Below are 14842 nucleotides of genomic sequence, written 5' to 3'. Positions count from 1 at the left end.
AAATATTGTTCTCCAGCCACCCCCATGAAACCTTGGTTTTGAAAACTTGGATAGGTATTCTAAATTAAACCTTTTGGTCTGATTTCTTTAGCTGACTTTAATTACTTGGGCAAACTATAGCCATTGGTATTTAAACACTTTAACTTATGCAACTTTTCCAAAACATCTCAAGAACATAGACTCCAGTGAGAATAATTATCAGACCAGTATGAAAAGGGCTATAACAAAATTTTCAGAAGTGATTATCCTGTCTGTATCTACACCTTGGAACAAGCCACTGAACCCACAGTGTTCATCTCACTCAATGCACCCATTGAGTTTTGAAGAATTTCTTCACATTAGGTAGTAAGGGGAAATTTACTGTATGTTGAACAACATTTATTTATGTAGGACACACTCCACAAAATTGATTAGAATGATTTATTTATTAGAATGATTTAATTTTCATCATTCCTGTTAGAGATGTGAGAATTTACTTGGAAAGCTTAGAAAATCACACTCTGGTCTTTTGGAAGTTGTGGTTTAAAAAGTAGCTGGTGAGAACAAGTCTTTGGGGAAGGTAGGGTAAGGGTAAGTTTTCCTGTTCTACTTGGGTGAGAATTTTCATTAAATTAGAATTCTCAGGTTTTATAATTTAAATTGAATATTACTGCAGTGTTATATGAGGTATATCTCATTTTCTGAGATTTTCCTAGGTTCAATCCAATATATTTTAGTTATTTTCACTAAAAAAAAAAAAAAAAAAAAAAAAAAAAAAAAAATCATGACCTATGCAATTAGAGTAAGTCTACCAAGTACTATATTTCAATATTAATTTTCTGTATGGAAACAGAGCTGAATAACAGAGCCTCATATAGAATCCTGAAAATATTTCCAATTCAGAGATGCTCACAGACTCAACTAACTTAATGCTCAAATTGAGCTCCTAAAACTTTATATTTAGTGAAAATTGACAAAAATTTTTCATGTTATGCTTAAAATTAAACTGTATTAAAGTGTGTTTTTTATATTAAATGAGATCTTATAGTTAACAAAACATCTAACCTGTAATGGTAAACTCACAATCTTAGTGATCTTTATTTAAAGCTGAAATATTGGGGCGCCTGGGTGGCTCAGTCATTAAGCATTGGCCTTTGGCTCAGATCATGATCCCAGTGTCCTGGGATCGGCTGCATCTGGCTCCTTGCTTGGTAGGAACCCTGCTTCTCCCTCTCCCACTCCCCCTGCTTGTGTTCCCTTTCTCACTGTGTCTCTCTGTGAAATAAATAAAATAAAATACCATTTAACCTGAAATATTTCTCTGATGTTACTAAGATCTAAGATCAAACATCATTTACTGCTTCCCCTGACAACACCATGTGAAGTTGATATATAAATTTGAAAACAAGGACAAAGGATTTATTAGATAAATGGAATTGGTGCTTCCTTAAGTTAAAAAGGTAAACATGACCCTAATCCAAAATTGGTTGTTACTAAACAAGAAAAACCGGCTATTTGCTTGACTAACCTGGATGGCCTGCAAACCAGCCAAGTCCAAGAGTGAAAGACAAAAACTATCAAAATATATCTAGAAAATCTGTTTGCTGTCCACATTCTTTGATTTATGTACCTTATTTCCCATCATTGCAAACGTCATTGATGTTGATTTAATGACTCAATATTTCTTTAAAATCACAATTAATATTTAAATACATATTAGAGGGACTTGAATACTACTCAGCTTGATAATCAGTTGGCTTTCAGCCAGAACATAAAGATATTTGAATAGAAAGAGTAATTCCTATCAACCTTTTATATTGCTTCATAAAATTCTCAAATCTTTTCCTTTTCTAGCATAACGAATCCTTTCATCTTGTCTCCTGATGGAGAGCTTGATCATAAACATTCTTTTTATTTTTAATTCCCCCAATTTCTTTTATTTCCATTTTGAAAGTGGTTTAAGTATTTAAGATAATACTACCTTTAACAAAGTAGATCTACATTCTCAATAGAGTGTCTCTAATAAGAGCATGATATCCTTAAATTAACATTTGCTTGACCTTAAAATATAAGCTTCATCTCTCATGCAAACAAATTCCATATAAGAGATCATATTATCTTTTTAGGGATATGAAAGAAATTTAGAATGTCACTCAAATTTCCCACTAATGTTTCTTCGGTTGTGTTCAACAACTCTGTACAATAATTTTTCTTTACATCCTTTGTTATCCTTTTTAGTATGTTTCATAAAATTCAAATGTGCTGCTGTTAGAACTGGCTCTATTAGGGCCATTACTGCACAGGTAAAGGGAAGAATGCTAAGAAATTGACAGATTGAAGTGAGAGGACTCACCCCAATGTCAGAGGACATTATATGCTCAGTTGGGGCTGGAGAGTCAGCAGTCGCAAAATGCAGCAGGCTATTTCAAGGTTTAATTGCTGCACTTAAGACCATTTATCACAGGACAGCTCAGCAACCTGTTCACAATTTAAAGAAAAAATATCACATTCACACGCTATTGCAAAAATGAAATCCCCATAAAAAGTAAGAAAAATATTCATTAGTGTCACTGCTAGAGCCTCAGGAAATATGGTAGAAAAGAAGGATATATTTCAGAAATGTAAAACAAGGAAAAAGGAAGGAAGGCAGGAAAAAAGGAAAGAAGCGAGGGAAGGAGGAAGGAAGGGGTAGGGAAGAGAGAGGGCAACTAAAATATTGTGATATTAATATAGTACTGAAAAAGTGGTAAAGGTCTTAGAGCACTTTATTTTAAATTAATTCCTATGTATTCACTCTGGAAACCAGTCATGCAAAGTCCTAGAATTTTTCTTTGTCTGAGTTTTGTATTATTGACTTTTCAGTGCCATATTGTCCTTAGAACACAGACATAATTTGGAAATATGAAGTCCATCTGTATCTCAACTTTATGGTCCATTTCCCAGGACTAGGACAATTCACCAAGGTTTGAAGAGATATTTCATAATCATTATAGTCTGTCTCTACATTACCAAGGCCCTAGAGGACAAAAGTTCTTTACTGAATAAGTGAATGGATATGTATAATAAATGTCTACCTTCGTCATAGGATAAGAGAATGAGAGCATGTTTAAAACCACTTTACTGAAGTATGATTGACAGGTGTAAAGCTGGACACACTTCCGTTCTTCCTTCCTCCCCCACCCCCGACTCCTCCCTTCCTGTCTGCTCTCTTTCCTCCCTTTCTTCCTCAGTGAGCTCAGGACATGTGTACGCCTGTGAAACTCTCACCGCCAAGCCATAGACATATCCAACAGAGAGAGTATTTTTCAATCTTTTAACAGATTCAATGAATTTTTTGAAATTATAGATCTATGTTGCTATTCGTTATGTATCTTTTCTTAAGTTAATAGACACAAATCTTAAAGTAACCAAACAATACAGTGAGGACTACAGCAGACAGAGAGTGTCCCATAACATATTTTCTCCCCTTAGGAAACAAATCCCAACAGCTTAGTTTTTATTCTTATTCATCAGAATTGTTTCTATGTGTATAGTAGTTATGCATGATTGATTATGGTTGTGTCATAGATAATATTTTTATAAAAATGGATGGCATATCATCTCACGCTTGCATTTTTATCCTAATATATTATCTATAACCCAATTAAATCAATGCCAAGATTTTTGCTGAGATACAATTTCTTTTTTTTAAATTTATTTAATTTATTTTCAGTGTAACAGTATTCATTGTTTTTGCACCACACCCAGTGCTCCATGTAATACGTACCCTCTCTAATACCCACCACCTGGTTCCCCCAACCTCCCACCCCCCACCCCTTGAGACCCCTCAGATTGTTTTTCAGAGTCCATAGTCTCTCATGGTTCACCTCCCCTTCCAATTTCCCTCAACTCCCTTCTTCTCTCTATCTCCCCTTGTCCTCCATGCTATTTGTTATGCTCCACAAATAAGTGAAACCATATGATAATTGACTTTCTCTGCTTGACTTATTTCACTCAGCATCATCTCTTCCAGTCCTGTCCATGTTGCTACAAAAGTTGGGTATTCATCCTTTCTGATGGAGGCATAATACTCCATAGTGTATATGGACCACATCTTCCTTATCCATTCGTCCGTTGAAGGGCATCTTGGTTCTTTCCACCATTTGGCAACCATGGCCATTGTTGCTATAAACATTGGGGTACAGATGGCCCTTCTTTTCATGACATCTGTATCTTTGGGGTAAATACCCCGGAGTGCAATGGCAGGGTCATAGGGAAGTTCTATTTTTAATTTCTTGAGGAATCTGCACACTGTTCTCTAAAGTGGCTGCACCAACTTGCATTCCCACCAAGAGTGTAAGAGGGTTCAGTGGGAGTCATTACTGAGCATTGAAGGCAATACAGCCAGGACCCATACACTTTGGTCTCTTTGGAGCGTAAAGAAAACAAGAAACCCCTGGGAACATCAACTTGCCCATTGACCAACGAGGATTTGGTACATTTCCATCAGTCGGGTGTGGGGCAGGTGATGAAGAATCTTCTAGCCCATCGCTGAGGTTAAGCCAAAGTTCTGAATTGGGTTCTTTGCTGCCCCGTTATTAATTAAATGATACTGTCATTGTCCATTGGCCCTTGTGTGTAGACTTTGTCTCGATGCAGGTGAAGAGTGGAGAGTGAAAATGCCTGACAGGGCTGGATGAGGAAGTATATCAGCACCAAATTCTGAAATACTTGACCCTTGCAAGTTACCAAGAGCAGCCCAGAAGGATGCCAACCAGGAAGTTTGCAACAGGCCATGCATCCTCTTAGAGAACTCCTTTCTAATGGACACATTTTGTATTTAGATACCTTGGTACTTTCGGTCAGTGATGTCAGAGCCTTCTCTACTAGTTACCCCTGCAGGATGGTTACCTCTGCAAGATGATTTTGCAAATCTTTGCTTTCACCCCCTTTGCAAATCTTTCTTCTAACCTTTTCATGGTTTCACCCACAGACCATTTTTGCCATCTTGCCAGTTTTGGGAAACAACTCATTGTAGTCCTCAAATGCAGACAGAAAGAGAGTTTCATTAAACCTTTCTGACAGTATTTTAAGTTGTGTGCAAAAATAAAGAACGATGTTTAATAATATTACATGATGATAAAAACAGTAAAAAGAATGTGCATATAGACCTTGGTCTGCATCGATGAGATTTAATTCATTTTATTTTAATGAGAAAGGAAAATTTTAAGGCTATGACCGTGAACAATTGCTCATTAGAATTCTTGTTTATTTCAAAGGAAAAGACAAGACATATGGTTTTCACTCTCCATCTTTTCAGGTAAAGCAAAACCTGATGAAGAGAAACGGAGAAGAAACAAGGACAGGAAAGAATGAGAGGCAGGTGAAGCGTGTAGGATTACTTTGATGGCCTACTTGCATTTTCCGGTTTTATTTGTCAACACAGAAAATGGCCGGTACGTGGCAAAACAAGGTGTAGGATTAATTCAAAACCACACATTAATTTTCTACATCAGCCTCCAGAGACTAAAGACAATGTCTGTGTGAGATAGTTTAAAATTGACATTCATCTAAACCTGGAATTTATTCTTTGTTTTGTCACATGTCAGTGAATGGTGTCTTTATTAGAAATGGATGGCCATAGGTATGGCAACTAGAATAAAAAAAATCACGAGGGCACTGATGAAATGGTACCTCGGCTGGAAACATTCCCAGCGGCAATGGTAGAAGTAATGCATTGTGGTCACTTTCTGAGATTTTGTTCAAATCAGTTGGAAATTTGAATTTTTGCTATATCATTTAGACCTCTCTGAACTTGGAGATTTGACATTCAGTGACAGATTATGTGGTTATAGAGCCAGGAAATAATGTAGAAGGTAAAAACTGTGTAGCCATCCTGACTCACTGTTCCCCGTCTTCCCCTAAAATCTCAAAATGAGAATCCAGAGGATAATGTAGGTCTGACAGCAGCAGCTCCAAGGATAAATGTGCTGCCTCCCCCAGGGAGGCCCCCTGCTCACCCGCACTGGACTGGAACAGAAGCATTATTCCATTATTTCTTTTCACCCAGTTACACTCTGCTTTTACCAGGCATTTCCTTAACCATATCTCCCACTGGACCTCTTTCACAGGTAAATTACTAAAAGGTCTAGTTATCTTTGGGCTTTCCTACTTTTAAGAAAACTATCATTTTCTTCTCTTTTCTTTTCTTTTTTAAATGATTTTATTTATTTATTTGACAGAGAGAGACACAGCGAGGGAGGGAACACAAGCAGGGGGAGTGGGAGAGCGAGAGGCAGGCTTCCTCTGCAGGGAACCAGAAGGGGGGCTGGACCCCAGGACCCAGGATCCTGACCTGAGCCAAAGGCAGACGCTCAACAACAGAGCCACCCAGGCACCCAAACTGTCACTTTGCATTATTAAGGTCGGATGAGGTAAGCCTTGTGTTTGCTTTTATTGTGACTGTTATGGGTCTTCATTAATACTCATAATTAGCAGCAGTTCAATTAAAATCAAAGACCAGTGCAAAATCAGAGAGTTCACTTCAGTTATTCACGTATTCCAGAGTCAAAATGAATTTAAAAATCACTGGATATTAAGATTTCTAAGGATAGCAAAGATTTCTGAATGATTTCTCAAGAAAATCAGGTCAGAGCCAGCCTGGGAGGACCACAATAAATTACACAGACTTTGGAGAGCCAGTAGTTATTCTTTTAGGGGAAAAAAAAAAATACTCTCATTTGCTGATGTAATGTATATTTCCTGATCCTGCTTTAGGCTGAACAACGTGTGAGTCCGAGAGCATGGACTCAAACTGAAACTTCCCTTGGTGACACAGGGAAGCTGAAGCGAGCAAATTTAAAGAGGTGGGTGTATGTGAACTGGGGTCTTGGAATCCATGTATATTCCAGTGCGGCTGAGACTGTCAACAAACACTGTCGGCACTAAAAGCAGAGAGAAATCATAAAAGAGGAAGCATGGCCAAAGTAAGGAGTGAACTGAGTATTGTACGTTATTCTCACAAATTTGTATAAAATAATTTAATTCACATAGCATTATTGTTCACGTAGTCCATGCAAGTTCTGAGAACATTCCTCAGAACGGATGACCACATCTGAGTGTGAAGGTGAATTTGATGTGTCTGTTCGACTAACCTAAGGGGTGAAGGAGTGCCCAGAAAACTGGTAAGACATTATTTCTGGCTGTGCCTGTGAAGGTATTTCCAGAATAAATTAACATTTGAATTTGTAGAGTGAATAAAGGAGATTGTCCTTGCCAGTGTGGGCAGGCATCTTCCAAACCTTTGGGGGACTAAGAGAACAAAAAGATGGAGGAAGGTTTGAGTAGAGGGGGCTATCTTCTCTTGCCCTCAGACACCCCAGCTTCTGGTTCCAGAGCTTTCAGACTCAAACTACAGCTTACCTTGATCCCCCTGCTTCCCAAGCCTTCAGATGTGGACTGGAATGAAACCACTGGCTTTCCTGGGTCTCCACCTTGCTAATACCGGATCATAGGACTTCTTAACACTCCGTAATCATGTGAGGCGACCCTTCATAATAACTGTCTTCATGGATAGCTATCTACATCCTATCCATTCCTAATACACTGAGTTTTCAAGTATTTGAGGAGCTGACTCTGTAAGTCCCGTTCATGTGTAAGCCACTCCTCCACGTCATACTTAGTTATTAACACGTGAGATTGATTACTAAATGCTGGGCCTTAAGCAGTGTCAGATGTAAATAATATTTTAGAAGAATTTGACAAACTCCTTCGTTTGCTTTGAAATGCCTCTCAACAATGAGAAAGGATATTATGCTGGCTTATCGTCACAGCACGGCTTACCTTTTTCTTTCCCAGGCACCATTTGGTACAAATGAAAGGATTTCCTAGAAGCTGTATTCATCTAATTAGTCTTTAAGAAAGGGATGTTGGACAGGCTTCATTTTCTTTTTTCCTTCAAGACTATTTCAGTGGCCATTTCCATTTTCCAACCCTGCAAATAGCATGCTCTCCATACTCCCTCTCAGTTAACTTGCAAACCAGCGAGCCTCTTTGTGAGGTCATCTCTTTCTTGTGGGACTTCATTACCTGGACTAATGACAGCCAACACACACAAGTTTTGAAAGTACTTCATCTAGACCCCACGATTGCCAGAGAAAAGAGAGGATGCCCAGTTAAATTTCATAGAAACAACCAATTTTCTTTTGGTATTAGTATGTCCTTAATACTTTATAGGACATACCTATACTAAAAAGTTATTGTTTATCTGAAATTGAAATTTAACAGAGTATTCTGTGTTTTTATTTGCTAAACCTGGCAATGCTACAAGAGTTTCAGCTTCCATAGATACATATATAGCTTCCCAGTCCACCAAATATTTCACAGGTCAGGGTCATAAGATTTATAGCTATGTCTGGTACATGGTATTGCGGGCAGCCAAGATCACAAACAAAAGTCCAAGCAAATAGGACGACATCCTTAGAACTTTTGGTAGGATATGGAATAAGTCACAATCACCCACATTAGCACTTCTAGTTATAAAATATATTACATTTAAGTTGTTTATCCTAACTGCCATTAAAAGTATTTATTACTTTACTGTATAAATGTTTTATATTATTTTGATTTTTTATTCTTTTTATCAATGTCAGGTTTGGATCTTCTAAACCCGATGCACAAATCTTGGTAAGTACAATCTTAATCAAATTTGGAAGTAGACTTGAGAATTTTTTTTTAAGAGTACATTGATGTCCAATAAAAAAGTTTCAGTAAGCTGAAGTTATTTTATTTTGTTTTTTTTAAAGATTTTTATTTATTTATTTGACAGAGAGAGAGAGATCACAAGTAGGCAGAGAGGCAGGCAGAGAGGGGGAAGCAGGCTCCCTGCTGAACAGAACCTGATGTGGGGCTCAATCCTAGGACCCTAAGACCATGACCAGAGCTGAAGACCATAACCCAATCAGCCACCCAGGCGCCGCAAGCTGAAGTTATTTTAAATTCATTCAAGTTCATTATCTATTCAAGAGATACTGTCAAATGTACCAATTCTTTCGATCAAAAGGGAGATAAGCAAAAATAAATTTTAAAAATATTATTGATGAGTTTGCTGTCATTAAAGCTAGGAATATAAGGTTGTAATAAATTAGCTATGAGTATAGTGAAATATGTAAACTTAAACATAATTTTATGAGTTTTAATATATCTAGTTTTTATTCTTTCAAAGATCTTTCCATGGCAGTACAAAAAATATAGGCTATCATAATTTATTTAATATTTATTTTTATTTTGTCCATTAATAATATGTAGCTGACTTATTTTTATATTCATTTATATCTTATAATTTGCTACCTAGCAACTGTTAAAGTTTTATAGAAGTATATTCTACTTAAATTCTCTCTCTTATAGTCACCTAATGATATAAACATATTTGTGGATTTGGGGCTTCTGGGTGGCTCAGTCGGTTAAGTGTCTGCCTTTGGCTCAGGTCATGATCCCAGGGTCCTGGGATCAAGTTCCACATCAGGCTCCCTGCTTAGCAAGGAATCTGCTTCTTCTGACCCTTCCCTCTGCTCATGTTCTCTCTCTCACAAAAATAAATAAATAAAGTCTTTTTAAAAATAAAATAAAAATATAAGTATTTGTGCATTTAAAATTACTTGTTTAGTTAAAATTATCTTTAGAACATCAGATTGCTAGTGATTTACGTTTACTTAATAAGATCATATATTATATACTAATTATAGCTATAGATAGACTAAATCATTATTATATATAGAATTTTCTTAAAATTATAAACATACATTATAATAACAATATCATATATGCATTATATATTATATACATTATATATATATATTCTACCTACAATTATAAGTAAAAATTAAATTAGCCAGTAATGTAATCATTATAAAGGTTTTTCTTAGTTAAAGGGAAATTTACCCGAGAAAGCATTTCCTCTGTGCATGAGTAAAGCCGTATCAATTCAGTGACTATCAGCTCAGTTCTGGTGATTGAGCTAAAAAGGATCAAAGTAAATGAGCCTTTCTAAAATAATAATGTGGACCTAATTTCACTTCATTTCTCTTGCTGAGATTTTTCTATTGAGCTTAATATATCAAGAGCAGGAAATTATTTTCACATTTATGTTATTCACATAATTAATTAAATCTGAATTCAGATGCATTTTAGAGAAGTACCCCAGGGATATTAAAAATGTCAAGATCCAACATCGTTTCTCAAACTTGCTATATTAGACCTGTTGTAACAAATAGAAAGAAAAGTAATACAAGCAGAGCAATTTCTGAACTCGTGGATTATAACCGATAAATATGATACCGGCCACTCCAGGCAAGGTTTGAAGCAGGTCAGCTTAATGTAACCTGTACTATGAAGGCTTAGCTTTCCTGGTGTCAACTATTAAATTTAAACTTTGCATTTCTGAATTTATTCTGTAATATATTAAGAGCGCTGCTGAAAAGATCAGAAAAATCTGATCATCACAAAGACATAAAAAGGGCAGAAAGAGCAATGTATTTTTGACATAATATCAGATTTCACTTTTACTTCTTTTCTATGAAAAAGAATAAATCCCAAATCCATTCAAACAAAGTTAATAGAACATAGAATTTCAGCCTCACGTCTCTGGAAGATTCTAAGGAACATTGTTTGGCTTTCTGTTCATTTTCTTCTTTTGGATTCTACTTAGATGAAGTGGAGACTTGAGATAGTGCAGAGAAAAATAAAACCAAAACAGACACATAAACCTGATCTCTTGGGCCTTTTAAAAATTAATGGTCGGGAAGATTTAATTTGTTCAAAGTGTATTATAGACTTTGTAAAGGCATGATTGCTGAGAATATCCTTAGAAATTTGTTTTAACCTTGTGATCATACCGTAGGATTTTTAGGCTCCTTGACCCCAGAAGCAGTTTCGAGGTGTCGAGGTGGGGGACACTTGAGTTCACCTTTGTCCAGGTCCACTTCCTATGTGAGCGAATGCTCTGTGGGTGGAGCAGAGAAGCACAGGATGCTGAGGTCGGAGGGATGGGACACTGTTGTCTTCTCTCTACGGTAAGTGGAAGAAGATCCAGATTTGTAGGTCAAGACAGATCTGGTGAGGAGGCACGAGTTAGACCATTAAGGCAAACTGCCAAGCGCCAGTTCTACGCTCTGAGAAACCGGACTGGACCATTCACCCAGGCACAAGTTGGTGTGGGCAGAGGGAGCTGCCTCCCCAACCCTTTCCCTTTAGCCTGGCCACCAGTCAATCATTCAGGGCAGAGACTAATCTCCATCCCACAAGATGGAATCTCAAGAAGGAGTCAAATTATGCCTATATACCCATGACCCAGTGCAAAGTTCTGGCCCTGAGTACTACCCCCATCTCAGGGCAGGGAGAGCACAGAAGAGGGAAAGTGGTGAAAACCCAAGTGCCCTTCACCAGCAACCACTTTGTCTACCACCCTCTCATGAATCCAGCTGCCATGAGCTATGCCCCTAGGTCTAACCACCACAGGAAACTGGGGCTCAGGATTTCCGAGCTGGGATTCTTCTTGGAATGCCTTTTCTGATTTTATTCACTCAGGACTCTGTGAATGGGGACACTACCTTTTATCCCACTGCAGGCTCAGGAAGGTCCCATTCCTATTGGGAACAATCTTGAAAAGCAAATAAATAAATATGGAGACACTAGAAGGAAAACAGAGCTCTAAATGCCACCTCTCTTTACACTGGAAGACCAAATTCCAATAAATATAACTGCAGACAGCTGTACGCCCCACTGAGCGGAATCCCGTTAGCTGATTTACTGTTAGCAGGATAATCTTGACCTAGGGAACATTTATAGATAAGTAACTGAGAGCATCAATCCTTAATCAAACACAGAATGAGGCCAAATGTGTAAAATCTCCTTTGTACTTTTGACTTTCTAAAAGAATGATGTTTAAAATGCCCTATTAATTTGGAGCTCTACCAAAGATAAAGCCATCTGGGGTAAATAAATAAACTTCGTAAGCAGAATAAAGTCAAGAATGCCTCTCACTGGTGACTTTTTCCCTGCTGGGATTAATGTCTTCTAATACTCAATTGAGTTAATGTAGAATATTTAGCTGGGATTCTCGGTTCATCTTGATGATATTAATTCTCTTGAATGCTCGGAGAGGAGGGATTCCACTGAGGCATATGCCCCCATTTAATGCGTCACTGGCTCACAACTGTCTGTCTCAGCCCCACAGGCTGCTCACTCATCCAGTTGCTCTGTCTTCTGAAAAGCTTCCTGGATGACATTGTTATGTATGCTATTGAGTATCATTTTGGGCAGAGTGGAATGGGCAACATTGTAGGATGGCATTATGAATCACTAGCTCAACAACACTGTGATAGGGCTCTCAAATTTATCATCCAGTTTGGGCCATTCCTCTTCCAACTCTCTGTCCTCTGGCCTCCCCACGGTTGATGAAGAGCTTCTGTTTCAGGAACACAGGGCTCTTTCAGCTGGACACTGGAAGGCACCTCATGACCACCACTCCCATGACTTCACCCAACCTTGGAAACTGGGGAGGGTGTTGGTGGGACCATGTGCTACTCCTTATAGATGCAGAGTCTGGCCCTGGACACCAGCAGTGTGTCCTTGGACAAGGGGGTTAACCAAACTCGGTTGCCAAAAATACTGTTTGATGGTTACTAAATAAGCCAAAAGTAGCTTAGATTTTATTTTTATTTATTTATTTTATTTTTTATTTTCAGCATAACAGTATTCATTATTTTTGCACCACACCCAGTGCTCCATGCAATCCGTGCCCTCTATAATACCCACCACCTGGTACTCCGACCTCCCACCCCCCACCCCTTCAAAACCCTCAAATTGTTTTTCAGAGTCCATAGTCTCTCATGGTTCACCTCCCCTCCCAATTTCCCCCAACTCCCTTCTCATCTTTATCTCCCCATGTCCTCCATGCTATTTGTTATGCTCCACAAATAAGTGATACCATATGATAATTGACTCTCTCTGCTTGACTTATTTCACTCAGCATAAACTCTTCCAGTCCCATCCATGTTGCTACAAAAGTTGGGTATTCGTCCTTTCTGATGGAGGCATAATACTCCATAGTGTATAAGGACCACATCTTCCTTATCCATTCGTCCGTTGAAGGGCATCTTGGTTCTTTCCACAGTTTGGCGACCGTAGCCATTGCTGCTATAAACATTGGGGTACAGATGGCCCTTCTTTTCACGACATCTGTATCTTTGGGGTAAATACCCAGGAGTGCAATGGCAGGGTCATAGGGAAGTTCTATTTTTAATTTCTTGAGGAATCTCCACACTGTTCTCCAAAGAGGCTGCACCAACCTGCATTCCCACCAACAGTGTAAGAGGGTTCCCCTTTCTCCACATCCTCTCCAACACATGTTGTTTCCTGTCTTGCTAATTTTGGCCATTCTAACTGGTGTAAGGTGATATCTCAATGTAGTTTTAATTTGAATCTCCTTGATGGCTAGTGATGATGAACATTTTTTCATGTGTCTGATAGCCATTTGTATGTCTTCATTGGAGAAGTGTCTGTCCATATCTTCTGCCCATTTTTTGATATGATTGTCTGTTTTGTGTGTGTTGAGTTTGAGGAGTTCATTATAGATCCTGGATCTGTACTCGAGGAACTACAGAACACTCATGAAAGAAATTGAAGAAGACACAAAAAGATGGAAGACCATTCCATGCTCTTGGATCGGAAGAATAAACATTGTTAAAATGTCTATACTGCCTAGAGCAATCTATACTTTTAATGCTATTCCGGCAAAATTCCACTGGTATTCTTCAAAGAGCTGGAGCAAATAATCCAAAAATTTGTATGGTATCAGAAGAGACCCCGAATCGCTAAGGAAATGTTGAAAAACAAAAATAAAACGGGGGGCATCACGTTACCTGATTTCAAGCTTTACTACAAAGCTGTGATCACCAAAACAGCATGGTACTGGCATAAAAACAGACACATAGACCAGTGGAACAGAGTAGAGAGCCCAGATATGGACCCTTAACTCTATGGTCAAATAATCTTTGACAAAACAGGAAAAAATATACAGTGGGAAAAAGACAGTCTCTTCAATAAATGGTGCTGGGAAAACTGGGCAGCTATATGTAGAAGAATGAAACTCGACCATTCTCTTCTTCTCGACCATTTCTCTTCTCGACCATAAAGATTTTATTTATTTTTTTTTTTTAGAGATTTTATTTTCTGTCAGAAAGAAAGAAAACACAAGCAGAGGGAGTGGCAGGTAGAGGGAGAAGCAGACTCCCCACTGAGCAGGGAGCGCAATGCGGGGCTCGATCCCAACACCCTGGGATCATGACCCGAGTCAAAGGAGACGCTTAACCGACTGAGCCACGCAGGTGTCCCAGTTTTTAATGTTTTTGTCCCGGCAGAGAGATTGTGTCCAGATATAGGCAGTTTCTAAAAGCCTAATGATAGTTAAGTGTCCAACTTTCTTGGATGGTGTTTCTGTCGTGGCTTCACCTACATTACCCCATGCAATGTTTATCACACTCTAGCAATTAGGAGTGTCCGCACCACTACCTAAGGTAGGGAAAGGCAGTGCTTAGCCTGAGGCCATGGGCAAAGTGGCTGATAGTTGGTGACAGATACTTCCCAGTAGATCAGAGAAGGTCATTAGAAGAAAGGAGTCATTGAACCATTTTCAGATCTCATATGGAAGTTCTATTTTTAATTTCTTGAGGAATCTCCACACTGTTCTCCAAAGAGGCTGCACCAACCTGCATTCCCACCAACAGTGTAAGAGGGTTCCCCTTTCTCCACATCCTCTCCAACACATGTTGTTTCCTGTCTTGCTAATTTTGGCCATTCTAACTGGTGTAAGGTGATATCTCAATGT

This window comes from Mustela nigripes, chromosome 12 (assembly GCF_022355385.1).
Source record: "Mustela nigripes isolate SB6536 chromosome 12, MUSNIG.SB6536, whole genome shotgun sequence".
NCBI lineage: Eukaryota > Metazoa > Chordata > Mammalia > Carnivora > Mustelidae > Mustela > Mustela nigripes.
This window is presented reverse-complemented; position numbering follows the sequence as displayed.